Source organism: Lasioglossum baleicum, chromosome 7 (genome assembly GCF_051020765.1).
Source record: "Lasioglossum baleicum chromosome 7, iyLasBale1, whole genome shotgun sequence".
In the NCBI taxonomy this organism is placed as follows: domain Eukaryota; kingdom Metazoa; phylum Arthropoda; class Insecta; order Hymenoptera; family Halictidae; genus Lasioglossum; species Lasioglossum baleicum.
The window spans coordinates 1,882,235-1,895,660 of record NC_134935.1 but is presented as its reverse complement, the minus strand read 5'-3'; the positions used below and the strand labels follow the sequence as shown (position 1 = coordinate 1,895,660).

The window sequence follows — 13,426 nt, the reverse complement described above, 5'->3', positions numbered from 1 at the left end:
TTCGCCTACAACAAGGTGCAGCGTTCCAAATTGGAATCTGTTAGGGTGCTCCTTCGAGGACACAGAATTAGTCCAGCAAAGCTAAAAAGTCTCCCAACTGGGGCAGAGGACGGAATAGCTGTGTTGTATTTTAAAAATAATGTTTTCATGTATTTGTACTTTGCAATACTTTCAATTCGTGTATCACTATCGCTCAAATATTGAAATAATTCTAATTCTGCAAGGTTTGTATGACTGATATCATTTGTTTCTTTTTCCATAAAGGAAAAAAGTCATCTACTTCTTTGTTTTGTGAAAGTAATTGAGGTCGTGACTCTGAATCTGGATTTGCTATCTGTTTCAAAGCATTTAATACGGTTTCTTTGATAAAAGTACGTTTTTATTCATTTAAGTCTTTCGGAATCCATTGTAATTTCCATTTTGGATGGCTGACGGTAGCAATTATATAGTCGCTTGCGTGTTCAGAAAAATCGAATAAATCACAAAATCGAGATTTTAAACTCGATAGTAAATGAAGTTTCAAAGGTTCGCAATATCTATTGAATGTGAACCATTATTTTGAGCAATAATATTTAAAATTGAAATTGAAAGTAAAGACAAAGTCCAAATATTTTCAATATTCTTAAAATAAAATACTATTTTCAAAAATTACTGCATCAAACAGAATATTTTATTTTCAAAAATTACTGCATCAAACAAAATATTTTATTTTCAAAAATTACTGCATCAAATGAAATATTTTATTTTCAAAATAGTACAGATGCTGTAAAATAAATGGGATTATTTACTGTTTAAAATACTATTTTCCCCAGCTCTGTGTGGTAGTCACATACGTTCGAATTTCGAACGTGCTCATTAATAATAATTTAAGTATTCTTGCGATAAAATGCTGGAGCACTTGACCGTAACAGTTCACAAACCATTTGGTCTGTACCAAAGTATCGATAAGACATTGTTTACGAGACCCTTGAAAAGGTACCTTCAATAGTGGGAAGACGATGATGGGGTTTTAAAAATTCTTCGAACGTTGGAAACCTCGCAGGGATTTTAGAGACTCTAAAAACCGTAAGATCGTTTAGGTTTAGAAGGTTTTCAGAGACTAAAAAACTCTAGAGCCTCTCACAGGGTTTTTAAAGACTCTGAAAGCTGCAGGAGCTCTCGCAGGGACTTTAATGCCTCTGAAAACGATAGAAACTCGCAGAGAGGATTCGCAAACGGAACAGAAAGCTTCAAGTCCTCCGCGAAGACTGTTGTCTATCGCCAAAATATTTTAGGTCGAACTAAAAATCTGAAAATTTGTATACATGATAGTGCTTAACCCTTTGCACTCCTTTGTCGAGTGTGACTCGACATTAGAGAAAGAGAAATGTCAATAAAACAGGTTTTTATATGTTTGGGTTCTTCCTTTATTTATGTAATTGTACTATTTTTTTAGTTAAAAACAAATATAAGTTCCACAAATGTAAATTATAACAAAGTTTCAGAGCTATATTTAATGTAATTAGTAAAACAAATTGTTTAAAATAAGTAGCAGTCGATAAACTGTCCTTTGGAGTAAATTTTAAATAAAACACTTAAAATAGTAGAGAATTGTTGGCAACAAAATTGAAGAACAATTCGGAGGGCAAAGGTTAAGCCAGAAAAAATAACATTTTTACAACTTTATTTTTACAACAAAGTTTCAGAGCTATATTTAATGTAATTAGTAAAACTAATTGTTTACGTTTAAAATAAGTAGCAGTCGAGAAACTGTGCTTTGAAGTATTAAATAAAACACTTAAAATAGTAGACAATTGTTGGCAACAAAATTGAAGAACAATTTGGAATGCAAAGGTTAAGCCAGAAAAAATAATATTTTTCATTCGAGATGTTCCACCTGGCTTGTGAGTCAATATGTTGCCCTATTATATTATATTATATCAATTATGACTCCTAAACAAGTATCCACATTTAACCACACAATAGTTTTACAAAAAAAATTTTGATAAAACATTCATTCAGGTTTGTACCAATACTCACAATGTTTTTTTAAAGAATCCGATCATTTTACAATATAGATTTTATTTTTCGTTCAAAGATTTGGTATCTTCTCAAACTTGATGGTAACTTCACTTCAACTCGTAACTAACTGACTAAACCAATCAACCGACTATAACAATTATGAAATTCGGAGGTTTCCTTCGGAACAATGAAAGTGAGAGTCATAATCAAAATTCAAAATAGCCGGATAAGATAGTCAAAAATGTGCCATTCGATAGGACACCAAGAAAAAACATGCTGTGCAAAATTTCAACCCTGTATCTCGATCGGGAGGGTAGTTATGGGGTAAAATCGAAAAATCAGTTTTTGGCCTATTTTCGTTAGTTAATGACGTTTAGAAATTCTAACAAAAATGTGACACATGTCAAGAACCCAAATACATACTTTGCAATTGTTTCAGATTTTTAAAGTGAAAATCCTGCTTGTAAAAAATCAAAAACCTCAGAAAAATCGAAAAAATGCAGATTTCACATGGAAGTTCTAGAGTGACAACATTTATATTTTTACAGTAGGGATATATTGTTATAGGTATTGTTCATGAATTTTTCAGATTTTTTGGTTTGGTGCGCCGTTGTTAAAAAAAATAAAAACCGATTTTTTCGACGTTTTTTCCGCGAAGAACTAAGCTAACATTAAAATTATTACTTTCTATATATTCTGTAAGTACCATTTATTAGTATTGGCCTTTAAAAAATGCATTCGCGTATATAGTGTCGATTATATTTAACGAAAACACGGAGAGGTTTAATTGGTATATCCCAAATTAAGAATTCGTAGGCTTAATTGATGGACAATGGCTGACACGGTGAACTATGTTCATCAAGCATGCAGAAAGTTGAAGAACGATTTCGGTCGTAATTGTTTGTCTATAGACAAACAAATTTCTCAATGGTAACACGTTATTTATATACCCGGGCATTGCACATGCCAGCCAATCACTCCACGTGTATACATATAGCTCGTCACATAAATTCGCTGCTTCCGCGAAGATTCGTATTTGTGTACAGTGTACATACATTCGGACACCGGTGATCCCGATACACTCTCGCGGACAATAATCCTTCAAATCATAAATGTCAAAACTTGACCATCGAATGACCTGGTTTCAAGTAACCGAGCCGATACGTTTGCAGTGCCTCACTGTGGTTTAAAAGTCAGTTCTAGCGCGAATAAATTAAAAATACCAACTAACGTAAATCTGTTAAAATTTATACGTGTATGATAGTTTGTTATGTATACTACAATAACAAAAGCAAAATTAGTAAATCACATCACCGTATTATTGTTGGCAAGACTGTCAACATTCCAGTAACCAGATTTTGTTTTTCTGCGTTAGACAATTGCTACAAATTATCACCTCAAAATATCGAGTTCTTTCTTGAAGTGTGCATAAATTGTGTTAGTATCTTGTCATATATGATATTATCAGTATGGCTGTAACTGGAAATGGTAGGTTTACGTTTCCTTCACACACTTTATGATATATTTTATGAACTGACACTTTTTAAGAAAAATTATTAGAATGTCGTAAGTTTGACAAAATTTGCACGCATTTGCACGCGTTGCGAAGTATTTAATTTGAAAGCTTACTTCATCTCCATAAACGGCAAAGAGAAAACGCGATCTCCCGCAGTCCCATTATAATTTTATTTTAATATTTTAGTAAACGTATCTACGATCACCCGCTTCGAGTTGTTCGAAGAATGGTTCAAATTGAAGAATTTGAAACGGAAGGATTGCGTTAGTGGATTACTAGAGGCTATTTTTACCGGAAGGAATGTGAGCGGACACAACACTGAAGGAATTTTAGTGAACTTTATCAAAAATATTGAGAAACGTTGGAAAATAGGCAATAATTATAAAGATAGATTTCTGTCAAAAAACAAGACTTCGTTGGAATCGACCATAGTATTCCCCTTTAATGAGATAGACATTGACGAACTTGAACCAGCAAGAGTTGGAAGGTCATTAAAAAATTGTAATGAATGTAGCATTAGATTAATAATTATTATATTCATAAACAAGTAGTCAGTATTGTAAATTATGTCTTATTTACTTTACTCAAATATTTAAAAGTAATTTTTACACAAAGTGTCAATTTTTTCCTCGCACAATTAATTAATTCGCACTAGAACTAACTTCTAGACCACTGTGTGCCTGTTCAAAACAAAAGAAATCGTCAAGTCGTCGGTTTTCTACGCTGAGATATACAATTTGATTTAATATGAATATAGTCACAGTCGGTGTAGTTTTGTTTTTCTTTGAGTTGCCGCTACGTGGCGCTGTGTGTATGTTCACTTTTTTCTTTTTACAATTTCACACAGTCGCTACCTTGATAGTTTCAGTTCGTCGTTTTGTTTCTGCTTCTAGAGAGTTTGTATTTGTATTAGACACCATGCAAATTAATCAGTTATTATTTAATGCATCCCCTGAATGGTTATTTATTGTTATAACTTAAATTCACCATTGATCTTACCGAGAACGTGAAAAATGATGTATTATGTATCAAAATTATGTAAAATTATGTAAGTTCAAAATTATGAACGGTAATTGTTTTCCGAAAAATGTCAGAATGTCGTCAGATCTTCAACTCGTCACCGATAGTACAAAAACGTCTTAAAGTTGGACATTCAGACGTCTTAAAGATATCCTGAATGTCCTACGAACGTCTTCCGGACGTCTCCTGAACGTCTTGTGTAAGAAAAGATGTCTACAAGACGTGTGTTTGACGTATAAAAGACGTTCAGGAGACGTTTAAAACATTCGGGAGGTCTTTAAGACGTCCCTAAGAAGTCTTAAAGGTGCATAAATGTTAATTAAAATAGAAGAAAAGGGAAGAGTAAAAATAGATTTCTCAATAAAAACGAGTTTAAAATTAAACTAATAAATATGTAGCTTTATTAGAAGAACGCATGTGCAATTGACATAAAAAGTATAATAAAAATAACAATTGCAATTGAAATTATAATAAAAATAATAAAACTTAAAATTACAATTACAATATAAATTGAAATTGAAGTGAAGTTGAAGTTGAAATTGAATTTGAAGTATCGAACAAAGTATCGAATTGAATCGAACAAGTAATACCAATGCTAATACTGCTATATTATACATTTGTATGTAAAAACCACACTGTTTATGGTCTTAAAGACGTATTTTTAGGACATAAGACTTTCACCTAAAATAAACGTAAAATGGACGTCTTTAAAAGACGTCGCACAGTGGTCTAGAAGTTAGTTCTAGTGCGAATTAATTAATTGTGCGAGGAAAAAATTGACACTTTGTGTAAAAATTACTTTTAAATATTTGAGTAAAGTAAATAAGACATAATTTACAATACTGACTACTTGTTTATTAATATAATAATTATTAATCTAATGCTACATTCATTACAATTTTTTAATGACCTTCCAACTCTTGCTGGTTCAAGTTCGTCAATGTATATCTCATTAAAGGGGAATACTATGGTCGATTCCAACGAAGTCTTGTTTTTTGACAGAAATCTATCTTTATAATTATTGCCTATTTTCCAACGTTTCTCAATATTTTTGATAAAGTTCACTAAAATTCCTTCAGTGTTGTGTCCGCTCACATTCCTTCCGGTAAAAATAACCTCTAGTAATCCACTAACGCAATCCTTCCGTTTCAAATTCTTCAATTTGAACCATTCTTCGAACAACTCGAAGCGGGTGATCGTAGATACATTTACTAAAATATTAAAATAAAATTATAATGGAACTGCGGGAGATCGCGTTTTCTCTTTGCCGTTTATGGAGATGAAGTAAGCTTTCAAATTAAATACTTCGCAACGCGTGCAAATGCGTGCAAATTTTGTCAAACTTACGACATTCTAATAATTTTTCTTAAAAAGTGTCAGTTCATAAAATATATCATAAAGTGTGTGAAGGAAACGTAAACCTACCATTTCCAGTTACAGCCATACTGATAATATCATATATGACAAGATACTAACACAATTTATGCACACTTCAAGAAAGAACTCGATATTTTGAGGTTATAATTTGTAGCAATTGTCTAACGCAGAAAAACAAAATCTGGTTACTGGAATGTTGACAGTCTTGCCAACAATAATACGGTGATGTGATTTACTAATTTTGCTTTTGTTATTGTAGTATACATAACAAACTATCATACACGTATAAATTTTAACAGATTTACGTTAGTTGGTATTTTTAATTTATTCGCGCTAGAACTGACTTTTGCGTCGCACAGTGCGTCGTGTGCTATAGATTCTTCTATTAAAATCGTGAAAGAAAAATGTTGTTACTTTCGATAGATACTTTTCATTTCGAATTATAGATTCTTCTATTAAAATCGTGAAAGAAAAATGTTGTTACTTTCGATAGATACTTTTCATTTCGAATACCCAAGTAGCCACAAATAGCCACGTACGTCCCGAAAACGTACGCAGAATGGACGTAGGACGTTTGGACGTGAACCGTACGTTTTAGGGACGTACGTGGCTACTTGGGTAAAGATCCGCGATTTATTCAATTTCTATACATATAATTCCATTATCAAAACGCGAGATTTAACGATCGACCGGTTATTATATCTACAACCAGCTTTTGGTAATTGTAACTGTTGGTATTGTCTAGCTAACCAATTATATTAAACTGTGGTCTGATGCTCGCAGTACGTTAATAATATACAACAGAACACAAGGTATTAATTATAAATAAACATTTGTTACGTGTACCAATTAATAATCCACTATTTTTATTCATTGTAAACCCTGACTATGCTATTTAGTAACGTTCCCCTAGCTTTGCTTTCTCAATCGAACAATGCGAATTAGTCTATTTTTAATTAATGCGCATTAGCGTTTAATTTAGGAATTGGTGAAGTGTATACTTAAAATTAGACACTACGCTACCTATGAGAAGTTTTTGTATAACGAGCAGAACATAATACTGTCGTGCACTGTGACGAAGATCATATTTTAATGGAATTCCAGGTGTTTTTATAATTTTGAAATGAGTAAAAATGAAAGTATCATCGCAGTATAAGATAAGAACACTTTCGATGGATTTCTTTTATAAACGATAGATTCTAATATCTCACTAGAAACAATTAATTTAATCAACTGTATCGTCGCTACTAACATTATTATTTATGCTAGAAATGGTTAAAGATCGTGAAAATTGTAGCCTTTCACGGCTGTATGTGTAATGTATTATAATAGAAAATTTAAATATAATTAATAAACCTTCCACCCCCCGTCATAACCATCAGATTTATACATTTATTGCGGAAAAGTTTAAAGATCTGATTAAAGTATCAGTTACACGTCAAACTGGAGGTGTAAATATTTCACAATTTTTTTCAGATATTCTTAAAGGCTGAAAACAATAAGAAATTAGACTAGGGAATAATGAGAGTCCCGGTATGCAGACTACGTTGGTGGAAAACCATACTCTACTGGCGGTAGAGGGTTAAATACAGGGTGTCACAAATATGTTCTACTTCCTTGAAAGGGGCGATTCGCAAGGTCATTTGGAGTAACCTTCCCGATTTTGTCTCTTGGGTATACGTCTCGAAAGAAGCACACATCAAATAAATATATACTAATTTTAAATATACACAATAAATAAGTTTCGTAAGGAAAAATATAAAATAAATATTTCAGCTGTAGAGATATTATATATCAGGGCGATTAGCAAGTAATTCCTTCCTTTGCAAAATTGTTCCGCTCGGCTTTGTTAAAGAGTCATTAAATAAAAACACGGACCAATCAGAGGTTCGGCGACAGGTTCCGCCACAGCCTACTCTAGTAAATACTAGTAAATACTAGCCGTGCTGAATAGTGCTGAACAACGTGGCAATACCGCTTGTGTGGCGATCGGAAGTCGGGAGTCCTGTTATCAATAATGAGAGTCTTGTGTTTGGGATTATAATTAACGGTTTTTTTTCATAGAAAATAATGTTAAAATACACAACTCTTGATTAATTATGTATAAGCAATATATAAATATTATAACTATGATAAGTAGAGGTGATATTAAAGTATACGAATATTTACCCAGATAGCATACGATGTCTTAAAGACGTCCATTTTACGTCTATTTCAAGTCTGAAAGTCTTGCGTCCTAAGAAGACTTTTTAACGTTTACGTCTTTAAAACCATAAACAGTGTGGTTTTTATTGTATACCCATAATCTAGCAGAGTATTAACATTGGTATTATATGTTCGAGTTAGTGTTTTTGCTTCAATTTCAATTTCAACTCTTCAATTTTTCAAATTTCAATTTCAACATCAATTTCAACTCTTCGATTTCAACATCAATTTGAAGTTCAATTTCTACTCTTCTATTTCAACTTCAACTATTCAATTTCACTTCGACTTCAATATCCATTTCAACTACAATCTCAACTCTTCGATTTCAACTTCAATTTTTCAAATTTCAACTTCAATTTCCATTTCAACATCAATTTCAACTCTTCGCGATTTCCACTTCAATTTTTCCATTTCAACTTCGTATTCAATTTCCATTTCAACTCTTCGATGCCAATTTCAATTTTTCAAATTTCAACTTCGTCTTCAATTTCCATTTCAACTTCAATTTCAACTTCGTCTTCAATTTCCATTTCAACTCTTTGATTCGAACTTCAATTTTTCAATGTTCACCTCAATTTCAACTTCTTAGATTTTAACTTCAATTTCAACTCTTCAATTTTTCAAATTTCAATTCCAACTCTTCAATTTTTCAAATTGCAATTTCAACTCTTCAATTTTTCAAATTTCAATTCCAACTCTTCAATTTTTCAAATTGCAATTTCAACTCTTCAATTTTTCAAATTTCAATTTCAACTATTCAATTTTTCAAATTTAAATTTTATCTCTTTAATTTTTAAATTTTTAATTTCCATTTCGACTTCAATTTCTATTTCAACTTCTTCGATTTCAACTTCAATTTATCAATTTCATGTTCGACTTCGATTCCAACTTCAACTTCAATTTATCAATTTCATCTTCGACTTCGATTTCCATTTCAACTCTTCGATTCCAACTTCAATTTTTCAATTTTGACCTCAATTGCAACTTCAATTTCAACTCTTCAATTTTTCCAATTTCAATTTCCATTGCAACTTCAATTTCAACTTCAATTTCAATTTCAATTTCATCTTTGACTTCAATTTCCATTTCAACTCTTCGATTTCAACTTCAACTCGTCAATTTCAACTGCAATTTTCTTTACTTTTATAGTGCATTTAATTGCAATTGTTATTTTTATTACACTTTTTATGTCAATTCCACATGCGTTCTTCTGATGAAGCTAGGTTTAACTTTAAACTCGTTTTTGTGGAAATCTATTTTTAATCTTCCCTTCTTTTAATTAAATTAACATTTATGGATCTTTAAGACTTCTTAGGGACGTCTTGATGACCTCCCGAATGTCGGACGATCGTCTAATGAACGTCTTCTAGACGTCAAACAGATGTCTTAGAGACGTATCGATTTCTAACACAAGACGTTCAGGAGACGTTCGTAGGACATTCGGGGCATCTTTAAGACGACGGTATGTCCAACTGCAGACGTGTTTAAAACGTCTTTAAAACGTCTTTGTGCGATCTGGGTATAAATACATTTATAACATACATTTTGTGGACTCTCGGAAAAGTTTTACAGTGGTTTTAATAATAATGGTTTATTTACAGTGGTTTTAAGAAAATACAAGTATGTATCAAGCAATATAAAATCAACTCTGAATTAAAATGCAACATTTGAAAATTAGTGAAGAGATGATATATAAGTTAATAGAAATCTGAAATACAAACAATAATTATATTGTCACGAAGTCAAAGAGGTTAAGTGAACACGTTCGAAAGAGGTTGGATAATTATTTACTGTAAGAAAAAGCTGTGCAGCTAATATATTATATAAAATCGTCTTAAAGGATAATTTTGTAAATGTCGTAAATTTCCTTACCACGCGTTACTCTTTTTTTATAAGTCTTAAATAAGTATATATGACAGCCGGACTCTCACAGTGTTGCCATTTTTACCTTCAGAGCGGCTAGTGCTAGAGTAGGCTGTGGTTTGGCTAAGCGTAGCGTTGGCATTGACCAAGCCGCTTTGATTGGTTCGTATTTTTCATTAATAACTCGGCAACGAAGCCGCGGAGAGTATTTTCGCAAAGGAAAAAGTTACTTGAAATGTTCTTATGAATCGCCCCTGTCAAAGATGTAGTACATTCTTGGGACCCTGTACACCACATAAATTTGTATATGTATATTTGCATACGTATATTTCATATTAACACATTACCGACCGGTGATTATTGTATAATTTTGAAAAATCTATGGTACATGGCTAAACACTTTTTAATGGAACCTTTAATAGCAACAGCAATTTTCATTGTGAACTAACAAGTCACCCTCAATAACGTCATCTGATAATTTCATTTAAGATTGCAATGTAAAAGAAAATTTCTATGCATTCTTTTGGTACAGCACAATTATTGAAAATCCTATTAATAGGCTTCCGGTAGGTAAAGTGTTAAGAAAGCACATTACAACAGAGACCCGTATAACGGGATGTATCTGTTGTGGTAGTAGGTGTGCACAGCTCTTTTAAATAATTCTTCATACATCTACTGTCTATTCAATGCCACATAAAATACAGTTATACAATTTCTTGTACGTACACGTACATGTATCTTGTTGAAAAAATTAGTTCGTTACCGGTACAGGATACTCCACAGTAATATTTCGCGAATCTGTACGTGATAGTGTAGAAACGCACGAAAATCGTCTACTAACGAACGACAAATTTCGCGAGCACTCTAAGGATGCGAATACACTAGTAATCTGCGAAATTTCTCACGAGAGCAACTTGCAGATGTGTGTACACTTATTTGTAAGTATTGTTTATACGTTGTTTCGTTCTCTGAGAGAGAAACTATCGCAAATGTATTTAACTTGTTGTTGGTCGTTGTCTCAGAGGCGTTTAACGCAACCGTCGCTCTCGCAAGAAATGTCGCAAGTTGCTCGCTGGTGTATTGCCAGTTTAAGGAGCATCATCGGAAGAAATACCTTGAAAATATCCGTGAGGAAGGAGAACACCTCGACCTGTAACAACAGATTCCCGGCGGTCCACGCGCTCCTGCGTAAGCGGCGAGCGTGCACGCGTCAACAGCACAGTGTTCGGCTCGACAGTTCTGTCTCTCTTTCTATCTATCAGGATAGGTGGCCCAGCGAATCGATCGAAATCGGGGAAAGAGATACGTAGATCCCCGTCGTTCGTATGAATCGTACCGGCGAGAGTCGGGCCAGCGAATCGCGTCCGTTTCCCGTGAGTGTCCAGCGGTCAACTTCCGGATCCAACTTCACGGCTGCGTGTCGGTGTCATCGATCCACCATAAATCGCCGCTGGATCACGATGATCGGTGCCGCACACGCCGCAAATCAAACGGCAACCGGATACGATTGGACCGAAAACTATGAACGATGCTACCGGCGGCTAGCGAAGAGAGTCGTGTGCCTGGAGCAGTTATCCTTGGAGCGGAACGGTGAAACGAAGAGAATCATAGGAAAAATAGAGGATCGAACACCTGATCAGGCTACCCGCCACTGTCAATGAGTTTACACCTGCGGACCAACACGTTGAGGAACCCTTTTTCACTTACACACACGCGCGCGTTTGCACACAACACCAAACACGACGACCACGACGACGAGGAGGATCGCGAGCAACAACGACGACGAAGACGAAGACGACGACGACGGTGGCGGTACGAACGACCACGAGCCACCACCACCACCACCTCCTCCTCCTCCTCCACCTCCTCCACCACCACCACCACCACCACCACCACCACCACCCACCACCACGACGGCGACGGCGACGGCGACGGCGACGTTGACGAGCGCGAGGTCGCTGGGAGACTGGACGGCACGCGACGGACCCCGAGTCACCATCGACGATGAGTCGAGTCGCTCTGACGAGGATCCTAGGACCGTCAGGCTACCCGTGAGGGGGTGGCGGCGCCGGGACGCCCGGGTGGGGATCCGTCGAGAGAGAGAGAGAGAGAGAGAGAGAGAGAGAGAGAGAGAGAGAGAGAGAGAGAGAGAGAGAGAGAGAGAGAACGAGAGAACGAGAGAGAGAACGAGAGAGAGAACGAGAGACAGCCGAGAGAGAGAGGAACGTTAGGCGGCGGCACTTTGTCGGCGCGACGAGAGAGGGGAACGCGGATAGGGGAGGGGAAGGGACGACGGCGTCGGCGTCGACGTCGGCGTCGCTTCTTCGCCGAGGGCGTGGTCCTGATCGCCGACACTCTTTCGCGGGCCTCGAGATAGAGACCGTATCAACGATGTACTACTGTTCCCAGCGACGCTCGATCTCCGCAGATCGTTCCGAACGGGATTCTTTGGCACCTAGAACCGTTCGAATCGACACGCGTTCCTTGCGGTTGGATTTTCGGGTTGATCTTGCCGCTCGATCGAGTTGTCGCTCGCCGAGCCACATAAGCTAGTTAATACAGGGTGTCAGTCCGATGATACGGTCAGAACGGTAAGTTGGCAGTGTGGAGCAAGATTTATTTAAATAAAACGTGGTTCTAGAGAACATTCGGTCTGGGAGCTCGCCAGGTTCTTTTGTGTCAGTATTTATTGGGTTCCAACGTTTTAATGGTTCAGTCGTGACTCATTGGAAATGTACATAACTGTGATTAAATGAGAACTACTTGTTGTGTAGTTTTACAGTAAGGTCGCGATAGATGGTTGTGCACGTTTCATTTTTGAAATAAGATAAGTAATCTTTGAAATAATGGATTATTTTGAATATTTTATTATTTGTATTGTACGAAAAACATAAAATATTTATCTTCGTTTGACGTTTAAACGAAATAAATCACTTTCAGATAATATTTTATTTCGATTACATCGTTCGAATAAAGTAATAAAGAATTTCACCTCGGAGAGAGGTTGTTGACGCAATTAAATTAATTATTCAATTTTGATATCCACTGATTTTTGTAGTTTAGTGATTAGAGTTTAGCTGCATTCTAAATAGAATTTTTGAGGGTGCGAATTAGTCGGCCAAATGGAAAATGAAATGAAAATGACATGTGATTATTTCAAATGGCATGTAGCCAAATAAGGTAATATATTGTCTTAACGACTACTTTTCAAACAATTTATTTCGATAATGCCAACCTAAGCCTGCCACGATAATACTGTTCCTAGCGACGCTCAATGTCCTCGGATCACTCTGATTTCTATACATATGTACAATGTACATAAATCGCCTTCCTACAGGTGGGCATTATTTGGCGAAAAAAATATTTGGAATACTATTTAATATTTTAGATTTTATTTTGCTTAAAGAAAATAGTATTTTATTTGAACAACCTGAACCTCGAAAT

At 35.3% G+C, this 13,426-nt stretch overlaps 1 protein-coding gene across 1 annotated transcript in view; it reads right to left on the bottom strand.

The window, feature by feature from the left end:
* The window catches only part of Ptp36e (protein tyrosine phosphatase 36E), a 476,599-nt gene extending 464,773 nt beyond the window's left edge, over positions 1–11,826 (bottom strand). The window contains exon 1 of the mRNA XM_076428189.1: positions 11,097–11,826. The gene's annotated coding sequence lies outside the window, so the exon portion shown is untranslated. The remainder of the gene's footprint in view (positions 1–11,096) is intronic.
* Between the last annotated feature and the right edge of the window lie 1,600 nt (positions 11,827–13,426).